This window comes from Pygocentrus nattereri, chromosome 21 (assembly GCF_015220715.1).
Source record: "Pygocentrus nattereri isolate fPygNat1 chromosome 21, fPygNat1.pri, whole genome shotgun sequence".
Taxonomy (NCBI): domain Eukaryota; kingdom Metazoa; phylum Chordata; class Actinopteri; order Characiformes; family Serrasalmidae; genus Pygocentrus; species Pygocentrus nattereri.
In genome coordinates this window covers 25,876,668-25,896,929 of record NC_051231.1, presented here as the reverse complement: position 1 = coordinate 25,896,929, position 20,262 = coordinate 25,876,668, and the positions used below count along the sequence as shown (strand labels likewise).

At 38.9% G+C, this 20,262-nt stretch overlaps 1 protein-coding gene and 1 pseudogene across 2 annotated transcripts in view; both read right to left on the bottom strand.

Moving 5' to 3' along the window:
* The window catches only part of fhit (fragile histidine triad diadenosine triphosphatase), a 476,955-nt gene that overhangs the window by 194,477 nt on the left and 262,216 nt on the right, over positions 1 to 20,262 (bottom strand). The gene's annotated exons all lie outside the window — the stretch shown is intronic.
* LOC119261964 lies at positions 8,337 to 8,550 on the bottom strand (annotated as a pseudogene).

Below are 20,262 nucleotides of genomic sequence, written 5' to 3'. Positions count from 1 at the left end.
TTCTTTCTTGTAAGTTGGCGCCAGTTTGTTTAATGTGGAAGCTTCAGCTAGCACTACAGTTAATTATTTATCAAACAGATCTAAGAAGCACATTCAGTACATTGCTATAGCCATGCTAGCATGTATGTTAGCACATAGGCTAACATGTAGATGTTAAAGCCTGCAGAAGTATGAAAGCTAGCCTCTTGAGAAAGGAAGAGTACAGATTCTTTGTAGTATTAGCAGGAACTAGAAGATGAGCAGGCTGCAAATGAGAACACCTTTCCAGTGTATTTTCCATGCAGGAATACCGTAATTTCTTCCATATAGGTTAGTACCAGTTTGTGTAATGTGGAAATTTCAGTTAGCATACTGTACATAACATACCAAAGTATGTAGCAGTGTTGGCTCTATCTAATAAGCGACATAAGTAGCTGCTTATACTCTAGTGGGCCCTCCTAACCACTTCTGAGTTATTAATGTACCATTATTTTGTCTTAGATGCTCAAGTTAGAGGAAAACTGGAATGTATGCAGCATCTGCAATAAAGAAATTAGCCAGTCATAAATGTATATAATTTAGATAGCTTGAGGCAGTCATTGTTATTTGTTAGCATCTAATTTTATAGTACATCACCTAGCAATATAGAGGGCCTGCAAAAAATGCTGCTTAGGGCCCCTAAAATGCTAAAGCTGGCCTTGCTATATGGCTATTACTCCTATGTAGCCATTCTCGTCCCTAATTTTTAAGTCAAATCTAAAAAGCACATATACAAAATCACTGTACCATGCTATGAGGTAATGCTAGCATTTAGGCTAGCAGGGAGACATCCAAGCCTACAGATGTAGCAAGGACAATGAGCAATACTCTGCAAGTGATGGTATATTCTATATAGTGATGTTTTTTCCTGCTAAAATACTGCCACCTCTTCTCTATAGGTTAGCACTAGCTTCATGGAATAACTGTAGGTGTAGCTTTTTCTCCAGATTTCCTCTCTCCATCTCTCCGCCCATCTCTGTCTATTTCCACACTACAAAAATCTCCCATTTGTGGGATTCAGACTTCCTTTGTCTCTTCTTTTTCCCATGCCACCCCCTGTCTTGCTGTAATACATTAGCTGGAGCTCTGCAGCCATCTGGTCTGATGTTCTCTCTGTGTAGAAACACTGCTACTAAAACTTGCAGATAATTGCAATAAATCCACGGTTCGCACCGGGGAGCTTCTTGTACAGCCCCGCTCTCCTGCCACACCATTTATTCAAGCTCAATATTAGGCAGAACACTTCCTAGAGATAAACTGAAACTGTATTCATTAAGAAGCCACTGACCCCCATGTTGGTGGCGGCCACAGTTCTAAATGATCAGAAGAAACTATGCTCGGGTCGCGTTCACTTCTCTAGGGCACGGACGGTCAGTGTTACAATACTTGGGCAGTCACCATGATTAAGATTAAGGCTGCTCAAATGATGGACTAAAACTCTCTCACACACATACACACACATCACTCAGCTCAAATAACATGCATTTATATATGAGTGGTGAACCATGACCATTAGTACCAGACCTTCTTTTTTTCACGCATGATGTCAAGACGTAGACATTCAACATTTTTCATATTTATGATTTGTAATCAGGCTGGTCACAACTGTGAGTAGGATAGAATAGTAAACATTGGATCATACACACCTCACACCACAGGAGAATCTGGGAAGATAATAATTTAAGACCTACCTGAATTGTAAAACCTTTGAACATGAAATTATGAAGGTTTTTGCAGTTTGGGAAATGCCCCGCCCCAGTCGAAATGCCGATTTTGACTGGTTTTCCCACTGAATTTGACACTCTCTTTTTACACTGCCAAAAATGGCATCTTGTCAAGTAAATATAGTCTTAAATATAGTCAAAAAATCCAGTATTTCTCATGTTGACGTTGTAAGCTTAATTTAAGATTATTTACCTCATTTACAGACATTGTTACTTGTTTGAAGTAATTCTATTAAGTAAAATGATGTCACTGTGTTCTAATTTCGCTTGTTTTAAGAAATGTGCTTGGAACCAAATTATCTGGCAGTACAGTGAAATCATTTTTCTTAATAAAATGATCTAAAACAAGCGAAGTGTCTAGAGTTAAGCTAGATAATCATGTCATTAGCGCACAGCCATCTCAAAATGGGAAATATTAGATATATTGACTAGATTTAAGATCATTTCACTTGAGAAGATGCCATTTTTGCAGTGTATGCCTAAAGGTCAGTGCTCTGTGCAGTTTAAGGAGAGCAGAGATGGGTCATTCTACAGATACGTCCAGTATATTTTTTATGTTTTAATCTATTCACAGGAGTCACTGTGGTTACACAAACTGGTTACTATAAAGCATCAGCATTCATTTGTATTCTATTTTTTTTCACAATTACCTACAGTAGGTCGCACCAGTGACTTCAATCAAAAGCTTCATATGAAATCAGGAGAAAATTTCTGTTATATGAAAAGACTTTTCTTCATAGATCCTCAGAAAACAGGTAAAAGGAAGTCAAGTGAGGTCATCCGTGTGGTTTTTATTTCAAAATAAGAGATTTTTTGTTATGCAGTAACACCAGTGACACGACTCCTGCAGCCCACGACTTTCATTATATCTCTTATAATATTTATTTACCACTTGTTTTCTTTATGTCACTTAATTCATATATTTCATAGTCAAGCATAGACTACTGAAGCTGAAAACCTTGTTTTTTACCTCAAGATATGTCACACGCTTTCTTTCTGTGGTGCTTGGAATTCTATATAATTGATTTAAAAAACAATACTGCTAAATTGAGGTTCAAGAAGGTGTAATTGTTAAAAGAACTGATTGTTATATAAATTGCAACCCTAACATATTTTTCAAGTGGAATATATCTGTAAACACCAGGGACACTAAAATGAACATTTCTGTAAATTGACCCAGATGTTTTTTTCTCAACATAAGCATCCTGAGCTCAATCAAAAAGTGGTGGGCTATCGCCCCAATAGCTTGAAAAGAGGTAGGTAAAATGCCTGCTCACCCCCCGTGGTTCCAGCAGCAAACCATGGGAGGGGTGAATCGGGCTCAAAACTGGCTTGATTATCCTAATATGGCTATCCCTTAGTGTTATGGTTTGGAGATGGAGATGAAGATGCTGAGATTTTCGTTGGGAGTGACAAGGATGGACAAGATTAGAAATGAGCAGATCAGAGGGACAGTGAAGGTGGAGCAGTTTGGAGATAAAGCCAGAGAGGCCAGGTTGAGATGGTTTGGACATGTGTTGAGGAGGAGTAGTGGATATATTGGGCAAAGAATGTTGGAGATGGAGCTGCCGGGTAGAAGGAGAAGAGGTAGACCTCAGAGAAGGTTTATGGAAGTAGTGAAGGTGGTCATGGAGATGGTTGGTGTGAAAGTAGAGGAGGCAGTGGATAGGGCAAGATGGAGGCAGATGATCCGCTGTGGCGACCCCTAAAGGGAGCAGCCGAAAGAAGAAGAAGAGGTTATCCCTTAGTGTTCACCATCTCACCTTGGTAGCATCATGTGACAGGTGCAACTGGCACCAACTAAATAGGGGAAAATTGAGTAAAGTTTAGATTTACTTGACATAACATGAACTCATTCCCATAGGTATAAATAGTTTAATTGGCACAATTATTGTTCAAATGATAGACAAAAACTCTCTATTTCTTTCTCTCTCTCTCTCACACACACACACACACACACACACACACACACACACCACCTTTCTCTCACATTCGAAACCAGCTATCAGTTTTCCTCTCATGTTGTACAGATTAGAGTTTCCACCTTCGCACAGTTTCATACCTTCACACAGTGTCTCATCGTGCCATACCCTCCATACAATTATGACACCCCTTCAAAAATCCCCTTTCTGCAGATGGCAGGGAGGGTGTGTGTGTGTGTGTGTGTGTGTGGGTGGGTGTGTGTTCCTCTGAAACTAATGTGACAGCTCCCACTATGCAGTTGTCACATTAATCATTTCAATAATCATGTTTGCTCTAAAAGTTTTTTCTTCCTCTTTTTTTTTTTGGAGCAGATCAACGTTATTAGAGAGGCTGATCAAGGCTGCCTGGCAGCTCGGGGTCATTAATAATGCAGCAGCACAACACAAGCACACCTACTATTAAAGATCTTATCTGCCTCAACTTTGAACTTGTAAATGTGGAGGCTCAGAGATACTACACACACATATCAGCCAGAACAGACACCCAGTGAGTTAGGAACAGGGGGTATGACATTTCAAATACCAGTTTAAAGGCCTTTGCAGATCGCTATCAGTGTATGTAAGGGATATGACACTAAGCTCCACTAAGACATGGGAGAATGAACTGCATTCAGATGTAATGCACTCGAACACAGTAAGAGTGAAAGTTCAGATGGCCACGTTTGTTATTTGCCAGGGAGGTGGGTGACATGAACACTCGTCCATATATGTAATGCAAACATGATCCAGTCCAAGTAAGCTACCCATGATCCACTCAAAGAGGTGTTCTTTCGCAGGCTTCACAGAATATTGGCAAACATCCTATTCAACTGAAGAAGAAACTGAGTTTCTTGTGAAAAATAACGACATTTAAAGTGAACTATTATGCCAAAGGATATTTATTTTGTATATATATGAAATGTCACCCTTTTATGGAAGGCCATTCCAACTACGTAAAGGGGAAAAGGCTTATTCCTATCTACAAGACTACAACACTAAAATGTGTATATACTATGTCAAAATCATGATTTATAATTCTGAAAAAATAACACTTTTTTAATAACAAATTACTTTGAAATTGTATGTTGTGTCTCAATAACTCAAAATCACAAGACAAAAAAATAAGACATAATTTATGAAAACTATGTATTATAAATGTTTGCTTAATTATTTCAGGTTGTTAAGTCAAGATTTTGAGAAAATAAGAAACTAGTCCAAGATTCTGAGAAAATAGGTAGTTTTAGGACACTATTTCAAGATAATCAGCCAATGTTTCAAAATACTACGTAAAAACTAAGAAAATAAAATCATAATTTCAGGACACAAATGCAAACCTATCAAAATAATTCATTATTTTGAAACGCTAAAACAATATGTTGAGAAATTCAGTCATGATGTTGAGATATAAATGTCAGAAACAGAGTATGAGGGGAAAAACAGCTTTTGTTTGTTGTTTTGTAATCTTGTTTTATGTAATCTCACCCAAATAGACAACTTTATAGAGACATCAGCTTAGCATTATTTCATCTAATCTAAAGACTTCTATCTTTATTCATCTCTCTCGGTCACTGTCACACTGAAACATGGCAAAATATTGGAATTCTTTCTGTTCTTAACAAAATGTAAACATATATGACATATGATGAAGTGAGTCTTACAAGTTCCTCACAGTAACTTCAGCAGTGGTTCAGTATGAGACCACCTTAGCTATACAGCATTCAAACATTTAAACAGCTTAAGCTGGTGAACTTTGTTTAACCTTTGAGTTTTATTCCTAAAATCATGACTGCAAACATGAAAATCCCATTCTGTGTCTGAGTGTGACCATCCACACACATATCAAATTAAAGTTACCTCTGAAATTAATAAGAAACTCTAAGTTTATGTATTTCGTGACCATTTAGATGCACGCAAAATAAATATCATTTGAAATTGAAAACACATCATAACATTTATGAGTGCTACTAACTTCTAAATTTGCCAGTTTCTCAAGCTGGTGAATTGAATAGGGTTCATCCAACACTCAGAAATGCTTCTCCCATCGTTTCTACAAAAAAGTCATTTTTCCAAATACACATTGTCCTAAACTGTGCACACACACACACACACACACACACACACACTTTCTAAGCCACTTCTCCTTCTGGGTCGTGGGGGGTGCTGGAGCTTATCCCAGCTGTCATTGGTTGAAAGGCAGGATACACCCTGGACAGGTCGTCAGTCCATCGCAGGGCAGACAGACAGACACATTCACACACATTCACGCCAAGCGGCAACGTAGCATGTCCAAATGGCCTGACTGTATGTCTTTCGACTGTGGGAGGAAACCCATGCAGACACAGGGAGAACATTCAAACTCCACACAGAGAGGACTGTGGTTGCCCGGCTGGGGGCTCGAACCCAGGCCCTCCTTTCTGTGAGGCGAAAGCACTTCCCACCATGCCACCTTGCCGCCTGTCCTAAAGCAGAGGTCTTTAATTAAAATTCACTAAGGTCCAGATAAAGAAAATTTCCTCAAGCAAAGGTCATCATAATCTCTAACATCACAATCTCTAACTTGCATTATGCCTCAGTGCCATATACTGTTTACTGAAGTTGCCTAGAAGGCATATCAACATCTTATACAGTCAACAACTGAATGTTGAATTAAAATAAAGTACAATTCATTCATATTTCACACTTATTGTCAGTTTTCTCTTTTTAGAGCACAGTATATAAAGATAGTCTGACTCACTTTCTTCTCTAACTGCCTTTCTCACCTCATCCCTCCCCTCTGTGTGCATCACTCATTTGAGTCTCAGTGCTCATCGTAATGCACAGATCTGATTGGCTGAGTAGCACCACGTGTGATATTTACAACACATGCGATTGGCCTGTGAGTTTCCCAGGCCACTAAAGTGGTACCGTAATGACTAGAAAAGTTAAAATAGGACTACCCTGTCAAAATTACACAATTCTCCATAGTTTATTGGTTATAGGTCCAGGTCTGCATAGGACAGTGTCTGAGTCCGGACTCAGACCACGCTCTGCCTATTAGTGACCGCTGTCCTAAAGCCTCCAAACGAGCAAGCCAGTGTCAGGAAATACTGCCTAAGAAGATAAGGAAGAAACACAGAGGATCCAAGAATCAAAAGACAAAAAATCCTCAAGAGCATGAGGAACAAGCTCTGAAAAGAACCAAGACCCAAACAGGAATCAAGACCCAAAATGAAAAATTCAATCAGGAAGAGACACTGCAAGGAACTATGACTCAAAATTTCAAATACCATGAGGAAGAAACAATGAGAAGAACCAAGACTCAAAAGAAACTCCCCAAGAGCATGAGGATGAAACATGGAGAAGAACCAAGACTCAAAAGAAAAACATCAAGATGAAATACTGAGAGGAAGCAAGACCAAGGAGATGGTCCCTAAGGGTTGAAAAAACAAAGGGAAACCAAGGCTCTGAAGGATAAACTCTTTAAGAGCATGAAGACGAAACATAGGAAGAAACCAAGAAAGAAAAAAATCTCAGAAGACGCAAATGAAAGGAATCAAGACTCAAAATGTTATACCAACATGAGGAAGAAACAATGGGAGGAACCAAGCCTCAAAAAGCGATGCTCCCTAAGAGCATGATCATGAAACATGGAAATGAACCACGACTAAACAAACAAAAACCTCAGAAGATGAAAAACATGTTGAGAGGAACCAAGACTCTAAAGGAGACAGCCCCTAAGAGCTTGAGGAGGAGGAACTGAGGTAACCCTAGACTCTGAAGGAGAAACACACCAACAGCATGAGGAAGAAACATGGGGAGGAACCAAGATAAAAAAAAGTAAAAAAAAGAGGATTCAAGATCCAAAATGGAAATACTCAATCAGGAAAGGACATTGAAAGACACCAAGACTCAAAGTGTTCTTATAGCATAAGGAATAAAATACTAAGAAGAGCCAAGACTCAAAAGCAGAAACTCCCTAAGAAGAAACATGGGAAGGAACCAAGGCTACAAAGATGAAAAACAAGCTGAGAGGAACCAAGACTCAAAACCAGAAATGCCCTAAGAACATGAGGTTGAAACTCAGAGAGGAACCAAGACTCAACAGGAGAAACGTCCTAGGAGCATAAAGAATAAACCTGGGGAGAAACCAAGACTAAAGAAAGAGAAGAAAAACAGGAGATAAGGGAGAAACTCTGAAAGGAACCAAGACCCAAAAAAACTCAATCAGGAAGAAACACCAAGAAGAACCAAGACTCAAGAGGTGATGCTCCCTAAGGCCACAAAGAAGAAACATGGGGAGGAACCAAGATTAAAATGAAAAAAAGCAACGAGCAAGAGGAAGAAACTCTAAAAGGAACTAAATTCCAAAATGAAAACTCACTCTGAAATGAGACACTGAAAGGAGCCAGTGAGAAGAACCAAGACTAAAAAGGAAATGATCCCTTAGAGCATGAAGGAGAAAGATATGAATATAAATAAGAAATAAATAAATGACTCTTATTCATCCCACAATGGGGAAATTTCACCTTTGCAATCTGACCCATCCATGCAGTGAAACACTACATATACACTAGTGAAGTCACGCACTAGGGGGCAGTGCGCACACATGCCCGTGGTGGTGGGCAGCCCTATCCTCAGCGGGAAGCAGTTGAGGGTTAGGTGCCTTGCTCAAGGGCACCTCAATCATACTGTCGGCTCAGGGGACCTTTTCGTCGCCAGGCTGGTTTCCTAATGGAGCAAGCTCCTCTTCCATCTCCCTGCCCTAAAAATCAATTTAATATGTAGTCCTCATAGAGAGGACGTATTAGATATTAAACCGATGAGAAGAGATACTACATTTGATCTTAGCCGAAAGGCTGAGAAGCGAACCAAGACTCACTGATGGAACCGAAACTCAAAAGGAAAAAATAAATAAAAAACATACTAGATGAAGCACAAGCACTGAGAGGAACCAAGACTCAATTTGGGCTGAACCATACAGTGCAGTGATGACAGAAGTAGGACAGGTTTAAGAGTTGTAGTGGCACTTAGATAATACAGAGGAAATGCACTTGGACATGCTGCATGCTCTGTAATCACCACTGCAGGCCTTAGGGAATTTATTCATGCATGCACAACAAGCTATGGCAAAGATTTCCACAGCACAATATACGTCATCTTGTAGGGATAAACTGACTGCGTGCTTCATCTACACCAGAAACGCGTTACGCAGAACCAATCATGTGTTTACCATAACTGAAACGTGTATCCATGGAGGAATGGGATGTGTTTAAAGGTTGAGAAGAGCGCTATCTCTTTTTCATGGACCAAAAATAAATAAATAAATAAAGTGTAGACACTGGGCTAAGCTAAGCACCTGCCATGTTAAGGAAGTACTGAATAGCAATTTTCTCCAGCGCAGAATTTACTGTGTCTTAAAAAGGATTACATTACATTACATTACATTAACGGCGCCGTCTCGGAGGAGACAGCAAATACAAAGCCAATATGAATGTCACAGTTCATATAATTTTCCAGAGAAAAGTAATCTATGGTTCTAGTCCATAATGCATAATTTATGACCGATTTAATCAGGGCCAGGGAGAAGGAGATACGGCTTAGTGCGGGCCAGCCTGCCCCCTGTGGGTGAGGTTAGCAGTCAGTGCAAGCAGGTACATTCTATCTGTCACACATATGGACCACCTAATGGGAGGAGGGGTGGAAGGCATCCAGGCCATGACCATGCCCATGGCCCCTGGCTTGTCATCTATATGTATCCTGAATATATTCTTAATAGAACTTTGGAAGAAAACCTCCTATCTCCATAATGGTAACTTTCCAGGAGAAGAAAAAACCTGCTTTACTTTTAATGTAAAGTGAACAGAACCAGCCCGTTTGGGTCCAAGTCATTTTGGGTCATTTGTTTTAGTCCTTTCATCATGACATGTACACACAATGTAAAGAATCCAATGTGTTTTCAAATTATGTCAAAAACTGAAACTGAAAACTGAGATTTTCTTCTGACAACAGCAGTACTCTTTATCTTCCTCATGGTAAGTGTTCAAAAATTCATACTGGGGTTGGTTTCTACTAAGCACCTATAGGGGGCCATCGAATAAAGGGACAAAAATTATACTGGATTATCTTCATGGCAGGTCCTAACGGGAGTGTGATCAGTGCTTTCTTATCTTTTTTATCGTTGGAAGCAGAAAATGCCACCAACTTCTAAGACTGAACTTTAAAAGTTCTCCTGAAAACAACGGAAGTTGTAATAAAGGCAAAGGAAGGACAATAATGCAGAAAATCTGATATTTATTTGTTGAGCAGACTCATCACCACTGTTGATCCACTGGCAGGTGGGTCATGCTGAGTTGGAGTAGTTTGTTGTGTAGCTGTCCTGGGGTGATTGTATTAAAGGCTGAGCTGAAGTCCAAGAATAAACTTCTTGAGTGTTCAAGCTGTTGAAGAATAAACTGGAGTCCCATGTTCACTGCGTCGTCCACCGACCTGTTTGCCCGATATGCATACTGCAGAGGGTCTAGCAGAGGATCTGTGATGTTCTTCAGATGGGAGAGCACCAGTCTCTCAAAGGAGTTCATGACTACAGAGGTCAATGCCACGGGTCTATAGTCATTCGATCCTGTGATGGTTGCTTTCTCGGGAACTGGTACTATGGTGGAACGTTTGAAGCAGGAAGGTACGACACATAGCTCCAGTGATTTATTAAAGAGTGCTGTAAAGACTGGTGTGAGCTGGACAGCGCAGACCATCAGGCAGGAGGGTGAAACACCATCTGGTCCTGGTGCTTTCCAAACGTTTGAACAGTAGTGTCTTACTGTACCTTGGTGCTTGTGCTCTTTGATTTGAAGAAATTAGTTTGTTTTCACTGCATTATGTTTTGGTCTTTATGCTGTACATTACATTTATGATGCGTCAGTCACAACACAGTTCCACACAGTAGGCCTATTAGTCACATTAAATCTTTCTAGATTTTTGGAACCGAATAGGGGAAAAAATTAAGCATTCATTTTACATCGTACTGTACATCATTTCTTTTTTTGTCACGTTATCTGTCTTAGAATCTCTGATTTTGAAATGTGATTCTAGAAATTAATATGATTGATGTTAAACAGCTCAGTCATTTTAGAACAATCTACAGTTCCATTCATCACAGAGGACACATCTAGGAGAGGGGCATTTGAGACGCATATACACCAAAGCCAAGCTCCATCTATTAATAAGGACAGACAGTGTCACTGATGCAAAGCACTGAAAACTACTTGAGTGCTAATAGCACCCCCTTGTGGAGAATCTTCAGCCTGCTAAATGTGATGGAGTGAGTGTGTGTGAGTGAGTGAGTGTTGGAGTGAAAAAAATACATGCTTCAATTCATGGTCTGACACACACAAACACACTCCACACGGACGCCACCGCTTACCTCCAAGCCCAGCAAAAACAGATGATGCTTAAATCCACAGGCAAAGCAGCCATCAATCTTGATGTTCTCCAGTAGCCACAAATTATTTGTATTGTCTCAGCCCATTAGTCTCCCATTTCTCCCTCTTTCTTTCTCTCTCTCTCTCTCTCTCTCTCTCTCTCAGCATCTTTACTGGCCAACCCAGGCATGCACACAATGGCATCTCATTAGCTCTAATCAATATCAACACACCAAACATTTCTGCTCTCATAGAGTTCACACCACACTATACAGTCTCTCTTTATATCTATCTATCCTCCACTCAAACACCATGTTCCTTCATACGCTATATGAATCACTGTAAACATGAGACACAAAAATTGCATAGCTGAAAATCAAAGGTTTTAACTGCTACTAACTTTTCTTTATGGTGGAAAGTAAGGCAGGTTGTTTCAATTTTCATTCCTTATTTTTGTAAATGCAGCTTTCTTATGGATACTTTTAGTAGTCACCAAACATTTGCTTACATCTGTAACTGCTGACTGCATTAGACACATTTATAAAATGAGAGGAAAATGTTAGGAATATAGCAAAGTAGGCAAGGCTGCATTGGTTTAAAAAACCCAACAAGAAACCACAAAACTTTGTTTCTCAAAAATGGTACAAATTTCTAAAATTACTGTCATTGTGTTTTTACTAATTCTGTCTTTTACTGTGCAATTCAACTGTTTCATTAGTTCAACAAGTTATTCTGCAGAATTGTACCATAATAAAAATAACAATTATTTAAATACACACATGAAAAGGAAAAAGCAAAAGAAAGTAAGAAGAAACAGCAGTTTCTGTAGTTTTATGGTAAATAGCATTTTTGTTAACATATTTTATTTGCATAGTCAACTTTAGATGCTTTGTATTTTATACTGTATTCATTTAACTTCAAGTTAAATTCAACTAAATATCTACTAAATTGACCATAATGTTCTTATAATTTTTAATTACTTTGAATTTTATTATAATACTTTCTTCAAAAACTACATTTCTTTAACTTTAAACCTGGTTCTAATCCTAACCCTAACCTAAACTTGAACCCAAGATCTACATCCAGGTCCTCACCCTGGTCTTAGCCCTTACCATTGTCCAAATCCTAACCCTAACCCCACCACTGTTTAGAATCAACAGAGTTTCAACAGATAGTTTTTTAACAATTTGAACATCAGTAGATAATCTACAGGGGACTACAGTGGATTATCCAAACAAAGTGAGATTGCATTTTTAAATTAGCTTTCACCTAAAACAGCGTGTGATAAAATAAAATTAATACACAGCATGCATCTGTTGAGTTTGCCGTTTTCAATTAATGTAAATATTATCATTTTTGTTCACACAAAAAGAGAAAAAAATGGCATGTGCATCTTTTCTGGGTCATTTTGGGTCATTTTTGAGACGTAAATTCTGGGTTGTCCTGATAATTTTGGGTTTTTGGACTTTGAACCCACCAAAATTGCCTTGAATACCCAAAGGCCATTCCATTTATACAGTCCAACGATTGCCGCTGCTAACCCTATCCAGCATTGACAACCTACCTATCTATTAGCTACCAGCTTCAGTTGGGGGCACCCATAGAAGCCAATCAAACACTCTAAGCACAAACCCCTCCAATGACATGCCATTAATCTCTGTACTGTGATGTTAAAAGACAAAAAACATTCTTTAGTGTAAATTACTAGAACAATATTTTCCTCTCTTGGAGCATTTCTATTGGTCCACTCATCATGAAATGTTCACACAATGTGCCTGTTTCAAACATGATGGAAAAAATTATGTAAAAATTGAGATTTCCATATAAAGGCAACAACATATATTAAATAATTCCTGCTCTTGTTCCTCTCACTGCTTTCTTCCCATCAAACACACAGATCTGCCTCACTGTTTCTCATTTTCTCTCTGTCTGTAACTAAAGCTAATGGCAGTCATACTCTGTCCCATTTGCCAGAAGCAGTGCTATTGTTTGAGCATGAATCATCCTCCAGTGTAGAGCGCAGCATCCCACCAAAGCCCCATGGGAGTGCTGTGAAAGACAAGAGGGACTAAAGCATCCAGGAAGCCCCAGCTGATTTCTCCACCCACCATGAATGCCACCACTAGCCACCACTGGCTTTGCCCATAAATAATGACCATCCCCACATCCCTCTTTGTTACCAGCTGTACTTTTGTATGTAACATCTGAATTAGCAGTTCATATCATCATCGCCTGCAACGTTCATGTTTGGGACAATCCCTGCACATCTTTAATTTTGCTGGGTCTACCGTGGTCAACATCCCACCACAGCTTCTTCTTACATATATCCGAATGTAGATGACTAAAAAAGTGAAAATCTGTAAAATAGTGCATATTCTAAACTTTTAATAGATCTCACATGTGGGTTGAAAAGTTGACCGGAAGAAAAGGAGTCTATAGAAATATAAATGTAAGTTATTACTATGTAATATAACTATAATAACTGTCATCCATTTTGCAATTACAAACAAATGTGTCAGAATGTCAATTATATGTTTATCAAAACAACATTAATTACTGTTGGCTTCTATAAGTTATACATTTTTAAATATCACTAACATTTAATCTATTTTTAATGGACTATTCACTGCCCATTGGTTCTACTTATAAAGAGAGAGAGAAAGTCATATTATGTACTGCAGCGGTAAACTATGACTACTAGAGCTTGACCTTCAGTTCAGCCCATAAATATTAAAACAACATAAAAAAAAAATAAAATAAGGGAGAAAAAGAAACTTTACAGTGCTAATTTCTGCTAGCACCCATATGTGATTTCTATTACTATGTTAGCATAAATGCTGGCATACATATCTATTTGCTGGCTTTCTTAGATTTAACACAGACATTTAAAGCTTTTAAGAGACACTAAAACACACATTAACATTAACCAGGCATTAACCTTGCTTTATAGCTGTTGCCACTTTTCTATCCACTGACTGAAGCCTGGTTAGACTTTGGCTTGTGTTCACAGACAGTAACATGTCTTGGACTTCTGGAAGGCTAATGATGATGTTTTCCCACTCACTGGAAATCAAATGTGATTGGTTGATTCCACTGTAATTTCTTAATCATGTTGGTAGATAATCCAATGTATAAGGCGATTGATTTGAAGCCCTAACCAACTGGGGAGCTAGCTTGGCTGTATCTAGAAACCACTGGTGGAAAAATTCCTGATTGATTCAAGCTTATCCTACAGAACCATAGAAGGCCTGAGGGTTCTCCATTGGGTTACTGTACATTCATGCTACCAGCAACACCAATAAAATGTCTTTGCAGATCTTTTATTTGGCAAATATAGATTCTAATTCTTTTCATCGGGGGTGAGAAGATGCATTCAGCCTGAACAGTGACAGATAGAGGAAATACAGCAAACCACATGAATTTAAACTCTGCAACTAACGAGAATGAAAAAGGAAGCTCAAAAGTCATTTTTAGACCGTCTTAAAGTGTTTAACTCGCTTTGTCTCACTATTTTTAAGAGTTGAAAGAAAAGAAAAGGGTGTTATGCAAACTTGTTTTTTTTTCCTCCCTAAAAGAGAAAAAAAAATGGAAGGGATAAATAAGCCATTCCCTTTACAGTGGCCATCTTCCTGTGGTTGCAAGAAATTTGCATTAATTGCTTTATCTGCAAAGTTCAAAGAGGAGAGAAGAAATAATTCATATCACTCTACAGAAAAATATTAGCATCTCTGGGTTAAATCAGTGGGGAATGACTGAGAACGAGAGAAGAGAGCAGCTTTGGCTGCTTGCATTTTTCTTTAAAGGAAGAAGCACTTAGCGTTAGCATCTGTGGGCATTACTTAGGGCTAGTGGTATGAATAAGCTGAAGGACACGGTCAAGGTAACCGTCTGCTCTTAAAGGTTAGATAAGGCCAAGTACTCGGAGATCCAGAACCACTTGACACACATTGAAAATGTGTACAGACACATATACACACATACGCACGCACACACACACACACACACACACACGCAAATGCACAACCGTCAAAGCATGACAGCTAAATCTTTATCACATTTCCTTTTTAGGCCTGGAACAAAAACAGGCTCTCAAATTCAGGGCTGAAGCATTGCTCAAAGCTATCACCAAGACTCTGTCTGATCAAGGTTTGACAAGCAGACTGTGTGCCAACTGTGTTTTCATTTCTGTCCGGGTACAGAAACCATTTACATCTGGTTATTGAGTCTAACTTTAAGTTTAGAGTTAAAGTTGAGGCAAAGTTGAGAAGTACAAGGTACTTGCGTCTAAACAACTACCGAGCAAACACAACAGCAATGTTTTTTCACTGTTTCGTGTCCACTCTTTGCCTTTATCACAGCTTTTGGCCTTTTCAGGAGACTTTTACAAAGAAATCTGCAGGGGTATTTTTCCACACCTCCAAAGTTCAGTCGTAGAAGTTGGTTGCACTCTCAGCTTCTCACAAGGCAAGTGATCTTTAACACATTCAGTGATGTTGCAGTACGTGCAGGTGCCTACATGTAACACACACCCGACCTTTTTACTATTGCATGTAGAGAATATGTATGAGGTATTACAATTAGATACTGAAAAGATCTATAATACATGTATAGCATATTATTACATACAGGTACGTACCTATTGTATTCTATACTCATTGGGGTACATTATTATTATATATAGCATCTACTACATAAGATATAAATATACTACTATATGTAATACATATTGGATATATGTATGACCCCATACCTTGGCACTGTACAAGAAACACACATTCTCTACCACACACACACACCCCCATGCACCCCCATATCCATACATACACACACATGCACTGCATACCCACACAAACCCCATACACCCACCACACAAACCCCACACACATCCCCTCTAACAGGCATACATACACATACAGACACACACATCCCCCCACAAAAACACAAACACCATCACCCCTCTCTCCACACACACAAAATCCGTTCAGTCCCCAAACCCAGCCAGCTTAGCTGTCTTCAATTAACAGCAATTAGCCTGTGGTAATTGTGTTTGTGTGGTGCATAATGAAGGGTTGTGCGTGTGTGTGCGTGTGTATTGTAGTAGCAGCTGTAGGCCTGGGTGGTCCGGCTCTCTAGTCTGTCTCTATCATGCATCTGCACCATCCAGGGGGCTGTCTGCACTGCAGGTACTCCATCATTCTCCCTCTCTCTGTCTCTCTGTGTGTGTGTCTCTCTCTCTCTCTCCCTCTCTCTCTCTCTCTCTCTCCCTCTCTTTCTCTCACACACTCAGGCACAATCTAATTTTTGTACTTATAATTAGCATATTGCTTCTGGACTATGTAATTTGAAGTCTTAGCTATTATCAGATTTTTAGCCTATGACAACAGCTTGACATGTCAATTGTCTCACGTATCAATTAAGCAAGAAATATATTTTAAAATGATATTTTAAAATACACAGATTGTTATTTACTAATACTTTGAGTATGTTTAGTGTTGACACTCAGCTTCATGTTTATCAAAGCATCTTCCTTGGTAAAGGCCTAAATAAAGGTTTGACCGTTTTCTACTGCAAACTCTAGTTAAGTTAGTCTTTTTTACCCAAAAGTGTTTAAACGGCTGAAAGGTTGGAGTGCTGATGAGTGCAACGTGACAATAAGAGGATGAACATGCGTAAAAAACAGTATTTTACAGAGCTTATGGAATCCTTGTCCTGATGCAGGAAATAATGCCATTATTGCATTTGACACAATGCCGCTTGGCTGTCTCAATGCAGCCCAATGCTTATTTTAAAAAAAAGAAACCTAATCATGAACAACCTCATGATCCATTTAAAATATATAACAATCAAAACAATATAATCCAGGGCCCATATTACAGAAACTTCCTATCTTTTTGTCTTAAGATCTGACAGGTCAAGATAAGCTTTTTCACAAATCTATATTACAGAAGCAAATCTAATCTTAATTTAGGAATCTTATTTTACAGCATTCTATCTAAAGTTAGGAAATCTTAACTTAGTATTTGAAGTTGACAATCAACTGTCATGTCTGTTACCTGGCAACCAACCGTATGTGCACAGCTGAAACTTAAACATGTAATCAAAACAATCAATTTAGTTAGTAAGACAGTTAGCTACCATTACTGATGTAAGAAAAGATTGAAAAAACCCAAAAAAATACAGCATGAAAAACCTGAAGTTAAGGATATAGTATCAGTTTATCAGATTGTCATCACTTTTCAGTTTCAGTTTCAGTTTCAGTTTCCCAAACGCTTTAGCTGAGCGTGCTGACATTAATCCTCCTAATAAACAGCCACACGTTCAGCTCTATCTCCTCATTATTCACCACCATCACTGTAATATTTTATCTGACAGGTTTTGATCAAAGTTAAAACATGAAGGTAAAAAGAGGGGGTGGTGGAGATCGTGTCTGCAGTGTCTGGGATTTTTAAAGCGATGTCAGAAAAAATGTCAGAAGTCAAACCACCATGTAGATAATTCTAACATCATTATGCTAGTTATAGTGAACTATGCTGCCTGTCACTGCATAAACCAGTAGAAACGTGGTTAAAACAGAATTCAAGACCCTCTGAGGTTGTCAAAGTTAGGACAGTATTTAGGAGATTTAGTCTAGTTAGGATGTTTCTGTAATACTGTAATACTTTTTATCTGGAGTTAATGGATAATATCATGAGCTTAAGAACTGTTGTTCTTTGACAGCTTCTGTCCTAAATCCCTAACTGAAGCTGCAGCAGTGACTAAACAGATAAGATTTCAGAGTTAAGAATTTTCTGTAATACAACCCCTGGTTAGCCAGAAAGTTCAGCTAGTCCTCCATCCCCTTCCTGTCCATCTCTGAGGTTCTTTGTTTTAGACAATGTACCTTTCTGTTCCACACTTTAACTTGTTACTCAGAGGGCAGATAGCAGCTGATCGCTCATCTGGCCACAGCAAACAAGGAAGGATGGTGCATTCTTTCCCTTTTGTCTACTACTCTCCACTCTTTCTCTCTGCCATGCCTTTCTCATAGTTGTTTAATTGGATATCGAAAGAATCAAGAAACAAAGCGCTGCATGAAGAAGACAAACAGTTGTGCCCAAGGACACCTTCAAACTCTGTTCTAAACTTCTGCTCGCCATTCATCAGATAAACCTTACTTGCTGAAAGGGGTTTTTTACAGCACAAGACAGATGGTTGAGAAGGAGGTCATCTAGAATGATATTATGCAAGACTGATCATTTTGAAACAGACTTAAAATACAATGTTTAGCGAAGTTGTTTATACTGCAGTGATGAAAAGAGAAGTGTAAAAATTAAAATTATGATCAAAATGCTACCTGATCTCCAATTCTCTCCAATGCTTCTTTTTTTCCTTTTTGCTTTGTACTTACACAGAAGTGACAAAAAAAAAAAAAAAAAAAAAAAAAAAATATATATATATATATATATATATATATATATATATATATATATATATATACATATACTGTGCTTGGAACTGTGATTTGTGCTTGGATCACAGTTCCAAACACAGTTTCATGCCCTATAAAGCTGTTAGAAAGCTTACACACTCACATACACACATACTGTTCCATACTTTTTATGCTGGGACTGACCACAGTCATTATGTTTGAAGTATCTTTGTAGGCTAGTAGTTCAGGATAGAGTAGCTGTTGAGCTATGCATCTGTCTACGTTTTGTAACAAGCTGTACAGCAGAGTGGTTAAGTCACCCACTTTGCACATGGGAAAGAAGGATTTGACTCTCTGCTCAGCCAAGCACATTAAGTGAGTTTACATGCACCCAGTAATACAATCATACTCATATTTCTGCAGTTATCTGATTATTCAAATGGTCATGTAAAGAGCATACTCTGATTTCTCAGAACAGATTAAGGTCTAGAAATGGACTTTAGTTCAGTAGTCAGATTTCTCAGTGCATGTGTACCCTTATTCTGATTTCTTTCTCTGGATTCCTCAGTCTGCACATGTGCAAAAACCAGCAGCAGTACTGGAAATAAGCAGAGCTGATGCAAGATGGCAGCAAAACACTGTCAGTGACACTGAAACCAACTATATACGGATTTAAATATTATTCATCTACTAGATGATGTATTTTCACTGTTTCAGTTAAAGTGGCACAATGTCACGTCTTCTCCTGTGAGTTTATTGGCTGGTTCCAAAGCAGACCTCCAATTACTGCCTGAGTCATGTAGACCTGAAGTTGTCCCATTATCTGATTACTCAAGTGCATGCAAACACGTTGATCGGATTACTGCCAAAATCAGATTTTCTGCAGTTATCAGACTATTAAGTGCATGTAAATGCATCCACTGTTGCTCTGATTTTTGACATGCCAATACTACATTCCCACCAACCTAATGGCAACACTGTCACTTGTGATGCGATTTGATGATTGCGTTCATCACAGAAACTGAGAGTGATAACTATAAAATAACGAGACATCATGCAACCTTACTAAATAGCTAGCTAACATCAACATAAACGAAATGTGAACTGTTGCTTATGCCAGCATTAATTTAAGAATAACTATTTTCATACATAGCCCTCACTGCTCACACTCAAAAGTAATTGGACATAAGAAGATCACAATAAGACACTAGCATTAAATCTTGCAACCTTCTTTTTGAATTTTGAATTGCCTTGTCTAACTGTCATGTAATGTAACTGTGACCAGTTCCCTAAGTTTAATCCATTTAAAGCTAGCCTATGACAACAAAAGCACATTCTATTCTTTGAGTTAGCATCTACAGAAGACCGGATGCTAGCTGTTGCAGAGAAAGATAATAGATGCTCACTGTAACACTGAAACAGAGCAAAAAACGTGTAGAAAATGGTGAAAATCATGTCGACCTTGTCCTGCTTTGACAGCCCTTCTGTCTATCTCTGACTCTCCGTCTTTGTTTTGCTTGACCTCATACACGCAGGCCTCCTGTTTGAAGCCCACAAGTCCAAGTGATAGCAAGCCTATCCCCACACATGCGCACACCAAGACATGCTCACACTGACCCCAGCCTCCGTTGGTTTTGGCTTCAAACGGAGGGGCCGCCTGAGGGCGCATGACGCGCAGAGGAGCCGGGCGCCTGAGGCCAGAGCAAAATCCGATTTCTGCCTACCGGGCAATTCCTGCGGATTTACCTGCACTCGCC